The following is a 12,262-nucleotide window of genomic DNA, read 5'->3' as shown; positions in this document are numbered from 1 at the left end:
GCAACCACGGCACCTAGTATGGCAGCCACGACACCCAGGACTGCAGGACCAACACCAAGTACTGAAGCCCCAGCATCTAGTACTGCAACCACGGCACCCAGTCCCGCAGCCCCCGTTCTCCAGGCCTGCAGCCTCAGCACCCAGTCCTGCAGCCCCAGGACCTAGTACTGCAGCCCCAGCACCCAGTCCCGCAGCCCCAAGGTCCAGTACTTCAAACCAACATCCAGCACTGCAGGCCGGGCCATCCGGGACAGGCCTGGCTCCGGAAGAAACCCGGGGCCAGTTTGGGAATCCTGACAGGTAGGGTTTCGGTTCTAGACTGGGCGTCTGACTAGGAGCCAAGGTCTCAAACTATCTTCACTTGCAAGGAGGCAGGGAGGGAAGGGCAGGCTTTGGGGCAGACGGTTCTGTGTTCTGATTGCAGCCCTGCCTCTCGCCAGGTGGCCCTGGGAACCAGCTCTTCCCAGTCTAATGCCCTCAGGACTGGGACACCCACTTCAGTAGTTAAATGAGGGTAGATGTGCCACATGATCTCAGGTGGAATAGCAGGAGGCCGCCTCACCCCTGCTTGCTTGGTAGCGTCCTCAGTTACTCAGCTTATCTGCCACTTAGGAATTCGAAAGAGGGAAGCCAGGCTTCCCAGAGGAATACTAATCCAGCCGATCCCTCCAGTTTCGCATAAACACCGCAAACCTGTCAGCAGTGGTTTACAGTTCTCTGGTTATTCTGGGGTAACAGAACACCAGCCCGTGGGGAAGTAGCCTGGTTTTTTTTTTCTTCCTTACTATCCACCATGGATATTTCAAAGAAAGATTAAAAATTAGGGCAACCTGTAGAATATGAGTTTCAGAGTATCTGGGAGCTTTCTGTGAACACACTACTCTAAGGTCATCACGTGATAGGTTTTGCTTTTGAGTTTAGTAAGATCATAATGAAAATGTCTATTACTTTGTTTTGTCACATCATCCAGATTCCTAAAATCTTACAATTAAAAGGTGATCCCTGAGGACCTTTATTAGCCTTCATACTGCCTTCGGTAGAGATTTTATCTCACCTCAGATAAATACAGATATTATTTAAAACCCTAAAAAAGCAGATTATACACTTGCTCAGGTAAAGTAGTCCAGTGCTCAGCATCTTTGGGGCAGAAAATAGTTACATTTGTCCTATTATACTAAAGTGTGAGATATTCTTTTTGTCCTTAATTTTTTAAAGATTTTATTTATTTTATTTGACAGACAGAGATCACAAGTAGGCAGAGGCAGGCAGAGAGAGAGGAAGGGAAGCAGAATCCCCGCTGAGCAGAAAGCCCGATGCAGGGCTCGATCCCAGAACCCTGGGATCACGACCTGAGCAGAAGACAGAGGCTCTAACCCACTGAGCCATCCAGGCGCCCCTGTCCTTAATTTTAAAAGATGAGAAAATAGATGATAAATATCTGTTATAAGATAAATCTCTATGCTTCTAATTAATAAAAGAGTAAGTACATCTATACTTTCTGTAAAGATTGTAACTTTAGCTTTCCATATGCAAAAAAAACAAAACAAACAGCTATCTCTAGTAACGGACAGAAAGCTTTCCAAGGATATAGGAGATTGAACCATGTAAAACGCAATGTCCAACTACTTTTAACCTAAAAAAGAACAATTTCCTATGTTTCAACCTGTACTTGGGTATAAGAAATTTTACTTGGAAAATAATACCGAATGTTTAAGAATGTTCTTTGGGTGTCTTCACTTCTTGTAACCCGAGCCAGGCTTAGTTTCTTGAAAAGAACCGCACAAAGAGTATTAACATTGCGAGCCCCCAATGCAAACTGTTAAATGCTGGAATCCAACCTCTGAAGCCAGACTGCCTGGGTTAGAGTCCTGGCTTCCCTGCTTTGTAACTCTGGGATGTTGAGCAAGCAACCTCCAGTTTCACCTTCTCATGTGTGAAAATCAAGGCGATAACAATTCCTACCTTGCGGGGTTGTTATAAGGATTGAATAAAATATTGCTACAATAGATCCATCATGGATTCTGTATTTGCAAATTTGCCTACTTGCCAAAGTTCATTTGTAACCCCCAACACAACACCTGTGAGTGTTTTCATGGTCACTGAAGGCAGGTGCAGAACAGCATAAAAGTAGCATCATTGGGGCGCACGGTCCCAGCTAAGAGGGAGTGAGATCATGCTCCCCCTTCTTGTTTCAGCTCAGACCAGAAGCAGGTGTCATTTTTTTGTGGTCTATTTAGTGCCATGTTTTTCACATTTTTGTGCTTTTTGTTGGTGATTTCTATTTTTTAAGACTTCTCTTTTTTTGGGACGCCTGGGTGGCTCAGTGGGTTAAGCCGCTGCCTTCAGCTCGGGTCATGATCCCAGGGTCCTGGGATCGAGTCCCACATGGCCTCCTTGCTCGGCAGGAAGCCTGCTTCTCTCTCCACCTCTGCCTGCCTGTGTGCTCTCCTTCTCTCTGACAAATAAATAAAATAAAATAAAAAAGACTTCTTTTTTTTTTAAAGATTTTATTTATTTATCCGACAGAGAAAGAGATCACAAGTAGGCAGAGAGGCAGGCAGAGAGAGAGGAGGAAGCAGGCTCCCTACGGAGCAGAGAGCCTGATGCGGGGCTCGATCCCAGGACCCTGAGATCATGACCCGAGCCGAAGGCAGCGGCTTAATCCACTGAGCCACCCAGGTGCCCCTTAAGACTTCTTTTTTTAAGATTTTACTTATTTATCTGAGAGAGAGCGAACACAAGCATGAGTTGGGGGAGGGGCGGAGGGTGAGGGAGAGAATCTCAAGCAGGCTCCCTGCTGAGTGCAGAGCCCAACCAGGGGCTCAATCTCGGGACCCTGAGATCATGACCTGAGCCAAAACCAAGAGTCAGATGCTCAACCCACTGAGCCACCCCGGGGCCCCTTTGGTTTATGATTTCACTGTTTTTAAGTGGTCCTCCAAGCCTGGTGCTAAGTGCTGTCTAGAGTTCCAGGAGGAGGCCGTGGCCCGGCTGTTTCCCCTGGGACTGTGGTCTCCACACCTGAAATAAGCCCCCCTCCCCCACCCCCCATCCCCGCCTCCCTCTCTTCACGTAACATCAGGAAAGCAAGAGTAAACGAGACAAAGCCCGGGCCAGAGAGGAGAGCCTGAGTCAGCGTGACAGAGGTCTCCCCGCTGGGGGAGTGGGCCACGGGAGCTGGAGACTGGACTTTCCTACAGGCCCAGACCACCCTCCAGATGGGACCCTCCATCCCATGCCAGGAACTCTGCCTCCGAGCGACCCCGTGCACAAACCCCCACCGCTTATTCCCACTTTTGGTGAATGAGGTTTTGTTCCCAGATGGCTTCTTAGGAGAGGAGCATCATACAGGGATGTGGGTCCCTTCCCCAGCGGCAGCATTTCCAGCATTTTGAAAGAAGAGACTGTAGCACCTTTAAAATGTCCTCTTCCCATCTCTAAGCTCTCATATAGCACTTGGCAGGAAGCATCAAATGTGTCCCCCACTCTTCAGGGTTCAGGTAGTAAATGACACTTGAAATTGAGCAGTTAGAAGTACCCTGGAGAGAGTGCAGGATCCCCAAGTTTGCATAGATGGCGTAATGTTTAATTCTCCGTCTCCTAACTCTTTCTCTTGAGCTTGTCTCAACCACTTCTCTGGACATGGTAGCAAATCTTGATACAAGTAGCAACATCGTATCTTCCTTAAGGACTGAGCACTGCCTCCCTCCCCTGCTGTGTGAAGGAACAAGTCAGTTACTGGCGAGAAGGTCTGTGGCCAGAGTCCCTGAGCGCTTCCCAGCAGAAGGGGTCCGGGTCAGAGGGGAGCCAGGTGGGCCTGAGCTGAGGGAGCAGGACTGCTGGTCAAGGTGTGGGTGAGAAAATGGAGATTCTGGTAGTTGCTTAGAGGTTAGACAACTGAGCAGAGACGAGACGAGACAGGCCTTGGGGAAAAACAGCCAAAGTTCTAATCATGCTTCCTGTTTTTCCAAAAAACAGGAAGACCTTAATTCTCCCTGCTGCATTTCCTGGTTCTGCTCCTGACATCCCCGTGGAAACAGAGTGAGCTGCGCTGACCACCGCTGCGGGGAAGGCGACAGGAGGGAGGTGGCCGATTACGCGCTGCCGCTGAGTGAGCAGGGATCCTGAGTTGATTCAGAGGCCTGACAGCCCGAAGGGAAGGCAGACACGGAAGCCAGTAAGTGCCAGGGCTTGAGGCCCGCAATCCCAGGAGACACAGGCAGGCAGGTGGTCGCCCTCACCTCTGTCTGGTACATCTGGTCTGGCCCCACCCACAGCCGCTCTCCGTGCGCTGGCTGGGAGGCCCTTTAATTTTTTTACTTGTTTCTTAATTTTTTGACATGGGGGTCCTTTTTAATCTGCCCCACTCATTCCTCTGCTTAAAAACCTTCAACTCCCCCCGTGTTTTTAGAATAAAGGGCACTTTATTCTAAAATTTACTTTGTCCTTTGTAAAGGACAAAGTAAGTTAACATAATATACAGAACAGGTCAGTCCTGTTTCCAGCCTCATGCATGACCACCTTCTCTGCACAAAGCATGCGTGTGCACACGTGTGTACGTGTGTACACACACACTGTATAAACACACTCAGAAACTCACGCGGTTAGCCAGGCCACCCTGCTCAGAGTCTGCGACATCTGTGCCCCACCTCCGAGCCTTTCTCTACTCAGTTCTCCTTGCTCGAAACCTTACTTCCCCAAAATGCCTTGTCCCCCACCCCCAGCTCCTCCAAGCTTCTTCTCTTGGCCAGTTCTCACTTGACCTGTGGGTGTCCTTGGAGAGCCTTCCCGGACTTCCCAAGACATGCCCATGTGCCCCTCCCCGTGGCCTCCTAGCTGCTCTCTCCGTCCTGCGCCGACTCACTGCTAGTACCTCTGCTGATGCCTGTCCCCGGTCAGCTGCTCCCCTGGATGGCCTGGTGCGTGTCCAGTCCCCATCCCGTGGCCGAGAGCCCGGCGCTGGATGGCAGCTCGCGTGTGTTCCTCTAATGAATAAATGAGTAACAATAACTAGAGCATGATAAAGATTCTGAGGTATGAATTGCTTCCATATGACATCTCGGGTTGCCTAGAGGGGAGAAAATAAATCTGGATGTTAACTAATGAGCAGTTATCCCTTGAGTATGTCCCATGTGGTCGCACTCCTTGGGTCCGCAGCACAGGTGCAAGGACGAGTGACAAGTCCTGTCCCTGCCCAGGGATGGAGCCAGCTGAAAGAGAAGAGGCGTTAAGAGGTCATTATAATGGGTCAACAAAGTGTGGTACCGCCAGGCCATGCAATATTACTCAGTCCTAAAAAGTAATAAGCTATCAAGCCATGAACGACACGGAGAAAACTTAAATGCACATTCCTGAGTGCAGGAAGCCAGTCTGAAAAGGCTACGTCCTGTGTGATCCCAACCTCATGACATTTGGAAGGGGTAAAACTACAGAGACAGGGAGAAGATCGGTGTTTGCCAGAGGCTGGGGAGAGGGGTGACCGGGGTGGAACACAAGGAGCTTTAGGGCAGTGAAACTGTTCTGTAGGATGCTGTCGTGGGGTATACTTGTCCTCAAACTTCTATCAAAACCCATAGAATGTACAAGGCAAGGAAGGAGCCCTGGGGTAGAAGATGGACTTCAGTTAGCAACAATGTATCAGTTGACTCCTCAATTCTAACAAACGCTTACAAGCCCCAAGCAAGATTTAATAGTAGGGGGAAAGGGAGGGAGGAGGCAATATATGGGAAGTCTACTTTCTGTCCATTTTCTAGGAAGCCTAAAACTGCTCCCCAGTGGTGTATTAATTTAAAAAATAATAATATGCTACAGAGTTAGTTGCATTTGGGAGCTGGGCTCTGTAAGGCCGTGCAGGTTTCTTCAAGAACTGCTCCTAGGAGCCCTGCTGGTCTCTGAGAGCAGGAGGGGCCACTGAGACCCCAGGAACGAGTGGGCACAGATCGTGGAGAGGGGCTCCAGGAGGAGGGACCCGCATGAGCGGGTTGAGCCGCTTGAGCTGGGAAGGAACTTAGCAGAATTGAAACAGGAAGAAAGTTGTGGGTGTACGTTGTTTGGCTGGTATGAGCCACACAAGAGGCAGAAGCGAGTTAGGGGAGGTGGGAAGGAGCTGACGGGAGAAGCCTTGAAGACGCTGCCCTGGTCGGTTCGGGCTCTCACAACAAATTCTGACCGTGCAGCTTACAGAAATTTCTGTTCCACAGCTCTGCAGGCTGGAAGTCCAAGACCAAGGCGCCGCTGATTCGGTGTCTGGTGAGGGCCCGTTTCCTGGCTTGTGGACAGTCACCTCCTCCCGGTGTCCTCACATGCTGGGCAGAAAGGAAGTTCTGGTGTCTCCATCTTTTTTTAAAGACGTCAATTCCTCCATGAGGACACCATCCTCGTGACCTAATCTACCCTCATCTCCCCCAGAAGTCCCCTCCTAATACTATCGCACTGGGGATTAGGGCTTCGATGTCCGAAGCTTGGAGGGACATGAACATTCAGCGACCTCGTTAAGGATCTGGGCTGCCGCTTCTGCAAGAAGGGAAGCCGCTGACCTTGTCACATCGAATGTGAACATGAACATCAGATTTGTGGTTTTTAGAAAGCTCACTCACTCAGGACCCATGGGGGCCTCGGTCAGTTAAGCATCTGCCCTTGGCTCAGGTAATGATCCCAGGGTCCTGGGAGCAAGTCCTGCAGCAGGCTCCTTGCTCAGTGGGGAACCTGCTTCTCCCTCTCCCTCTGCTCCTCCCACTCGTGCTCCCTCTCTTTTTGACAAATAAAATCTTTCAAAGAAAGAGAGAAAAAAAGCAAGAAAGCAAGTTAGCTAGCTCATTCAGTCATGCTTGGTAAGTCTCAGGGGGCCGGCGTGGATGTATACCATCTCTTAGGGTCTGCGTGGTGGGCCAGAGGGGGAGGGATACGATGCCTTCGACAAGGACAGTGTGGGGATAGGCAGCATGAAGAGCCAGCGGACTAAAAGTGGGATCCACAGGCTTTGATGGTGCGTGGAGAGGGGGCAGAGGAGGGGGGCTCTGGGGCAGACACGGAGCATGGTGTACAGAGGGACTGGTGACGGCAATTCAGGGGGCATCTGGGTGGAGCCCCCATGGGGCAGGAAACCAGCCAGGAAGCATGTGGGCAGGAGAGATGTCTGCACAAAGGACAGGAGCCATGAGTGGAGGGCGGGGGTGGGGGGCCTGTGAGGTCCTGCAAGGGCCTTTGTCTAAGACAAGCGAGGCGGACAGTCTCCCATGGGCCACCAGAGCCTGACGGTTCCGTCGCTCTCGCTTCAGGGGACACAGGCATATTCGAACAGCCTGACGACACCAGGCACTTCCTCTGTCATGGGTGCTCGTGGGACATGACCCGTTACCACAGACAAGACCCAGAATCTTGGCTGTGTACGTTAACTACGCCCAGCAAAGCCCCGTTCGCCTTGACGCTCAGTTCTCATTGGCTGAGCCGTGTCAGTCACCAAATGGTGAGTGAGGGAGGTGTTTCCCTGGGGATCTGCTTTTTGTAGAAAATATCCTGCCCCTAGATTTGGCCCGTAAGTGTCACTATTTTTAAAAAAGACACAGGGGCGCCTGGGTGGCTCAGTGGGTTAAAGCCTCTGCCTTCGGCTCAGGTCATGATCTCAGGGTCCTGGGATCGAGTCCCGCATCAGGATCTCTGCTCAGTGGGGAACCTGCTTCCCTTCCTCTGTCTCTGTCTGCCTCTCTGCCTACGTGTGATCTCTGTCTGCCAAATAAATAAAATCTTTAAAAAATTAAAAATAAAAATAAAATATAAAAAGACACAGAGGTAACTTTTCAGTGGCTATCGGGCATGGTGTCTTCCCAAGAGACAAGTTTTTGCACCTCGATGCCCCCTGAGAGAAAGGGCCTTCCCCGGATCCTGTCTCCTGGAAGGTGGCAGGGGGAGGCCGTTACCCTAAGCACAGAACTCTGCTCTCTGCTGTGTCTTTCTGACAACAGCCGCATTGTTGGCTGTAGCCTTCTTACTGCGGTCACGTGTAGACTGGACGTGGAGCTCCGGTCACCGTGGGGTCACGTCCTTTCCAGGCCTTCCTGCAACTGCTTCGCTAGTCCCTGAAAACAAGTCCTCCTTCCACATCGGAGGTTTGGAATTACTGAGCCGGTGGCAAACAAGTTTTGGAGGTTGACTGTTTAAAAGCAAAAGAAAACTTAGCCTTTTCATCATTTGTTTCTCCTGGTCCATTTGCTAATATCCCAGCTAGTTGACGAAAATGTGACTTTGACCTTGCACACAGGAATGGAGTGTGTCTCCCTGATAGTTATGCTAACGACCAGGATGCGGTCTGTAGGAGAAAGGTGTGTCTCAGATGACTAAGTCACAGTCTAGTTAAAATGACACCCTCTTGCCCTTAAGGGATCAGCGGATAAACGCGTTTACTGCATACTCGATACTATAACCAGAGAAGGAAAACATGCCGCTGCGTCTTCAGAGAGTTCCAGGTCGTTTTTGTAATAAATGTAATAGAGATGAACGAAAGCGCGATGGCATACGGCGGACTCTAACTTTCCACATCAGACCCTCGCGACTTAAACTGTGGGCCCCGAGGGCAGCCCAGCAGAGCCTGCAGGCCGGTGGGAAATGCAGAGTCTCGGGCCCCTGGTCGGCCTCACACGGGACAGCCTCCCGCTCACAGGACCCTGGGGTGGGGGGGGGGGGATATGCCCGGGAGAGTGTCCAGACGGGAGTGTCCCCTGGCGTCTCCACGGAGGCTCACAGAGAGGGCGATCCCAAGGCCGTCTTATTCAGGAAGTGGATTCTTGTACGGAAACAAGAATTTGCTGCCAAATTTCAGAGATTTCCCTTTCAAAACCTATTGATTTCCCGCCTCTTTCCTCCATCTCGACTGTCTCTGCAGAGCCCAAGCCACATCCCTCTTAGCAGCAAAAATGTCCTTGCCTCTCCGCAACCTGGCTTCTCTGCTCTAACCCTCGTCCCATGCCAGGCCCCGTGTGACCAGTGAAAGGCAGGTGATGGCTCCTCAGCCTTCACACCTGTGCGGGCCTCCCCTACAAACAGGTCTGGTCCTCGCAGCCTGCCCCAGCTGGGTTCCGCAGGAAACACACAGCTGGTAGCTGCATGCAAGACATAGGACTGACACATGGGGAAATGACGGGGGGCACTGTGGGCAGGGGACCCAAGTAGCCTCCTCGAAGTCTTCACGCCCACAGAGCGCCCTCCTCTCTGCGCCCGCCAGTCCTGGGCTGGGAGCTGCCTCGGGGAGGTCCCAGAGAGGGACTCAACCAGTACTCAGAGGCCCCAAGGTTACGTAGGAGAGGGGTCAGCCCAGCGACCAAGGACAGGAGAGCACCCGTGCGCCGCCCACTGCGAGGCCAGTGTTGGGAGCTACACAAGGTCAGCAACAGCCCCCACTCGGTGGGGGGTGGGGGAGGCCGGCGCAGCTGGGTAGCCAGAAAGCTTGGCAGCCTGCACTTCCTGGAGGCTGACTTGGCTGATGACCAGGAAGTGACTTTAGGGACAGCTCGGCGATAGCTTGTCTCAACGTTGAGGTGTCTGTGTTTGAATGCGGACTCTCACTTAGCACGACCAGTTCACTTCGTGCTGGTCTCTGTTTTCTTCTCTGTGAACTGGGAATCATAATAGAACGGACATCACAGGGCTGTCGTAAGGATTAAGTGCGATCATACAAGTAAATGGGGGTCTTAGAGCGCCACCTGCGACGCGTCACGAGCCCCATCAGTGAATGATGGGTCTCGGCATTGTGTGTCTGGATAAACCCTTCTTGTACTCCAGCGTGGCCGCTTACCGGCTGTGATCTTGTGCCGATGGCTTTGTGTTTTAACTTCATGTCTCTCCTTAGGGAAAAACACTACATGCAGTTTTGGTCGATGGCATCTTCTGGAAATTCTATTCTCTGGTTAAGAAAATGAACTGCAATTTTGTGCCAAACAAACTGTTTAGATCATCATGGAGGGGGGAAGGAGAGAACAGTTTTGTGTGGTTGCAAAGAATATTCACATGCTAGATGCATGGATTGGGGTCTTGCTCTGCAGTTAGGACTCTGCTACATCTGCTGACCTCGTTGGGCGCCATCTTCACTCCAGAACAATCCATATCTGAATGTCAGAAGATAGACTGAAATCTGCCAGTCATCAAGTCTGCTTTGCTTTCCCATCACCGGAGCTGTGGATGTATTTTGTAGACCTTCGGACAGGGACTTTCCTTCTGCTGCGCACAGAGTGAGGTTAAGTGAAGTCAGGGTAATGGATGCTGATGAAAGTTCCTAAAAAGTTCAATGGCAAACTGTGATCTCGGTGCTGACGCGAGTTTCCTGTTTCTGCAAATACTGATGGCGTGGGGTGCGGCAATTACCGCGAGAGGCAGAGTCATCTGAGAGCTGCGCACCCCAGTTTTCTAACCAGCCCGTCAGCGAGCCCTCCAGAAGCTTTGTACTTGGAGCACACCTGGTGAGGTCACCCGATTCAGTGGGCTCACCAGCTTGCCCTGAAGTTGGTGGGCAGCGTTACGTAGGGCTTGCTCTTTCAATGGCTGTAGGGGAGTTTGGTTCAAGGTCGTTCGGCCCTTGACGTGGTTTTCCTAAGATCAGAGTTTAGGCTTGTAATTTTCCCTCGGTGATAAAGCCATGCTGTTGTGTCTGTGACCTTGGCATAGTACGTTTTCCCAGTGAGAAAGATGAGTATCTCCCTGCGGGATAACTTCTCAGATTCAGGTACCAGATCTTTATGATCCTGGGTTGTTTTTTTTTTTCTCTCTTCATATATCCCCAAAGTGCAGGATAATCGTGTAACATAGTAATTCTCCATTAATATTTTTTTGCAGGAATGAGTGAACAAAAGTTATGACTCTAGAAGTTCACTTAGGGATGTCTGGCAGGGGGGGTGTTTAGTCAGTTGAGCATCAGTCTCTTGATTTGGGCTCAGGTCATGATCTCAGGGTCGTGAGATTGAGCCCTGAGTCAGACTCCATGCTGGGCGTGGAGCCTGCTTCAGATTCTTTCTCTTCCTCTCCCTCTATCCCTCCTTTCTCTCTCTCTCTAAAAAACCAAACCAAACAGCTCCACATATGTAAAAGTTCACCCAGAGGGGACACCTGGGTGGCTCGGTCAGACCTGCCTTTGGCTCAGGTCGTGACCCCAGAGTCCTGGGATCAAATTCCACATTGGGCTCCCCGGGGGGGGGGGAGTCTGCTTCTCTTCTTCCCTCTCTTTCCCACTCATGCTTTTCTCTTCTTCCCTCTCTTTCCCACTCATGCTTGTGTTCTTTCTCTCACTCGCTTTCAAATAAATAAATAAAATATTTTAAAAATACTAGTTTACTTAGAAATCATACTGTCTTTCCTCTTCTGTTTTGTTTTTTTTTTTTAAGATTATATTTATTTATTTGATGAACGGTAGGGGCAGAGAGCATGCAAGCACCGAGAGGGGCAGAGGGAGAGGGAGGAAGCAGACTCCCCACTGAGCAGAGAGCCCGATGTGGGTCTCGATCCCGGCACCCTGAGATCATGACCTGAGCCGAAGGCAGAGGCTTTAACCCACTGAGCCACCCAGGCGCCCCTTTTGTTTTGTTTTATTGTTTTCTGGCCGTCTTTTAGCCAGGCAAGAATGCAGGAAATGCCACCCAAATCAACAAACTCTTGGTGCCCAGAACTCACAGTGGTGGGCTGGGTGGGAGGTGGTGAGGACGGGCTCCCAGGCATCCTCGCCACTGGGAAAAGCCTCCCGTGCTCGCCAGCTACTTGGGTATATTTACAGAGGTGGAGGTAGTTGGGGGTAGACTTTTGTTTTTGCAAGGGTCACTAGCAGAGGGGCTGGTGACGAAATGTGCAGGTCGTGCAATCCAAGCCCTTTTGTCTGTCTTTGCACCTGCCTGGCTTGGCCCAGATGCCGAACGTGCCCCGTCGGCGAGCTCTTTGTCCTGGGTTCGCACTTTGTCCTGGGTTCGCACGTACGCCTTAGCAGTAAGAGGGATATCCCAATAAGGTGGGTGTATGTATTTGGAAAGGTGTTTTATATTTCTTACAATAAATGTTAGCTTACCCCGAATCCCAATGTATCACTCGTGACTGCAGTGCTCAAATCTTGTGGGGCCACAAGGTGGCGTAATTTTGCCATAAAATAGTCTCGCGGGGGCGGGGGTGGGGGACTGCAGGCATTCCGGAGGCAAGTGTTTGCCTGTTTCTGGTCCCCGTCCAGGTGCCGCCTGCTGCTCGCTGCGTCCCTTCCCCCGCAGCCCAGCGGTGGTGTCCGAGAGACCTCAGCTGA

At 51.1% G+C, this 12,262-nt stretch overlaps 1 long non-coding RNA gene across 1 annotated transcript; it reads left to right on the top strand.

The window, feature by feature from the left end:
- Positions 1–11: 11 nt before the first annotated feature.
- Positions 12–7,633, top strand: LOC123941915. Its single transcript, XR_006818369.1, has 3 exons — positions 12–300; positions 3,979–4,177; positions 6,201–7,633. It is a non-coding gene; the product is annotated as an uncharacterized LOC123941915 (long non-coding RNA).
- The last annotated feature ends 4,629 nt before the right edge of the window (positions 7,634–12,262 follow it).

This window comes from Meles meles, chromosome 5 (assembly GCF_922984935.1).
Source record: "Meles meles chromosome 5, mMelMel3.1 paternal haplotype, whole genome shotgun sequence".
Taxonomy (NCBI): domain Eukaryota; kingdom Metazoa; phylum Chordata; class Mammalia; order Carnivora; family Mustelidae; genus Meles; species Meles meles.
Note: the sequence above shows the minus strand (reverse complement) of the source record. Positions and strands in the feature narration are given on the sequence as shown.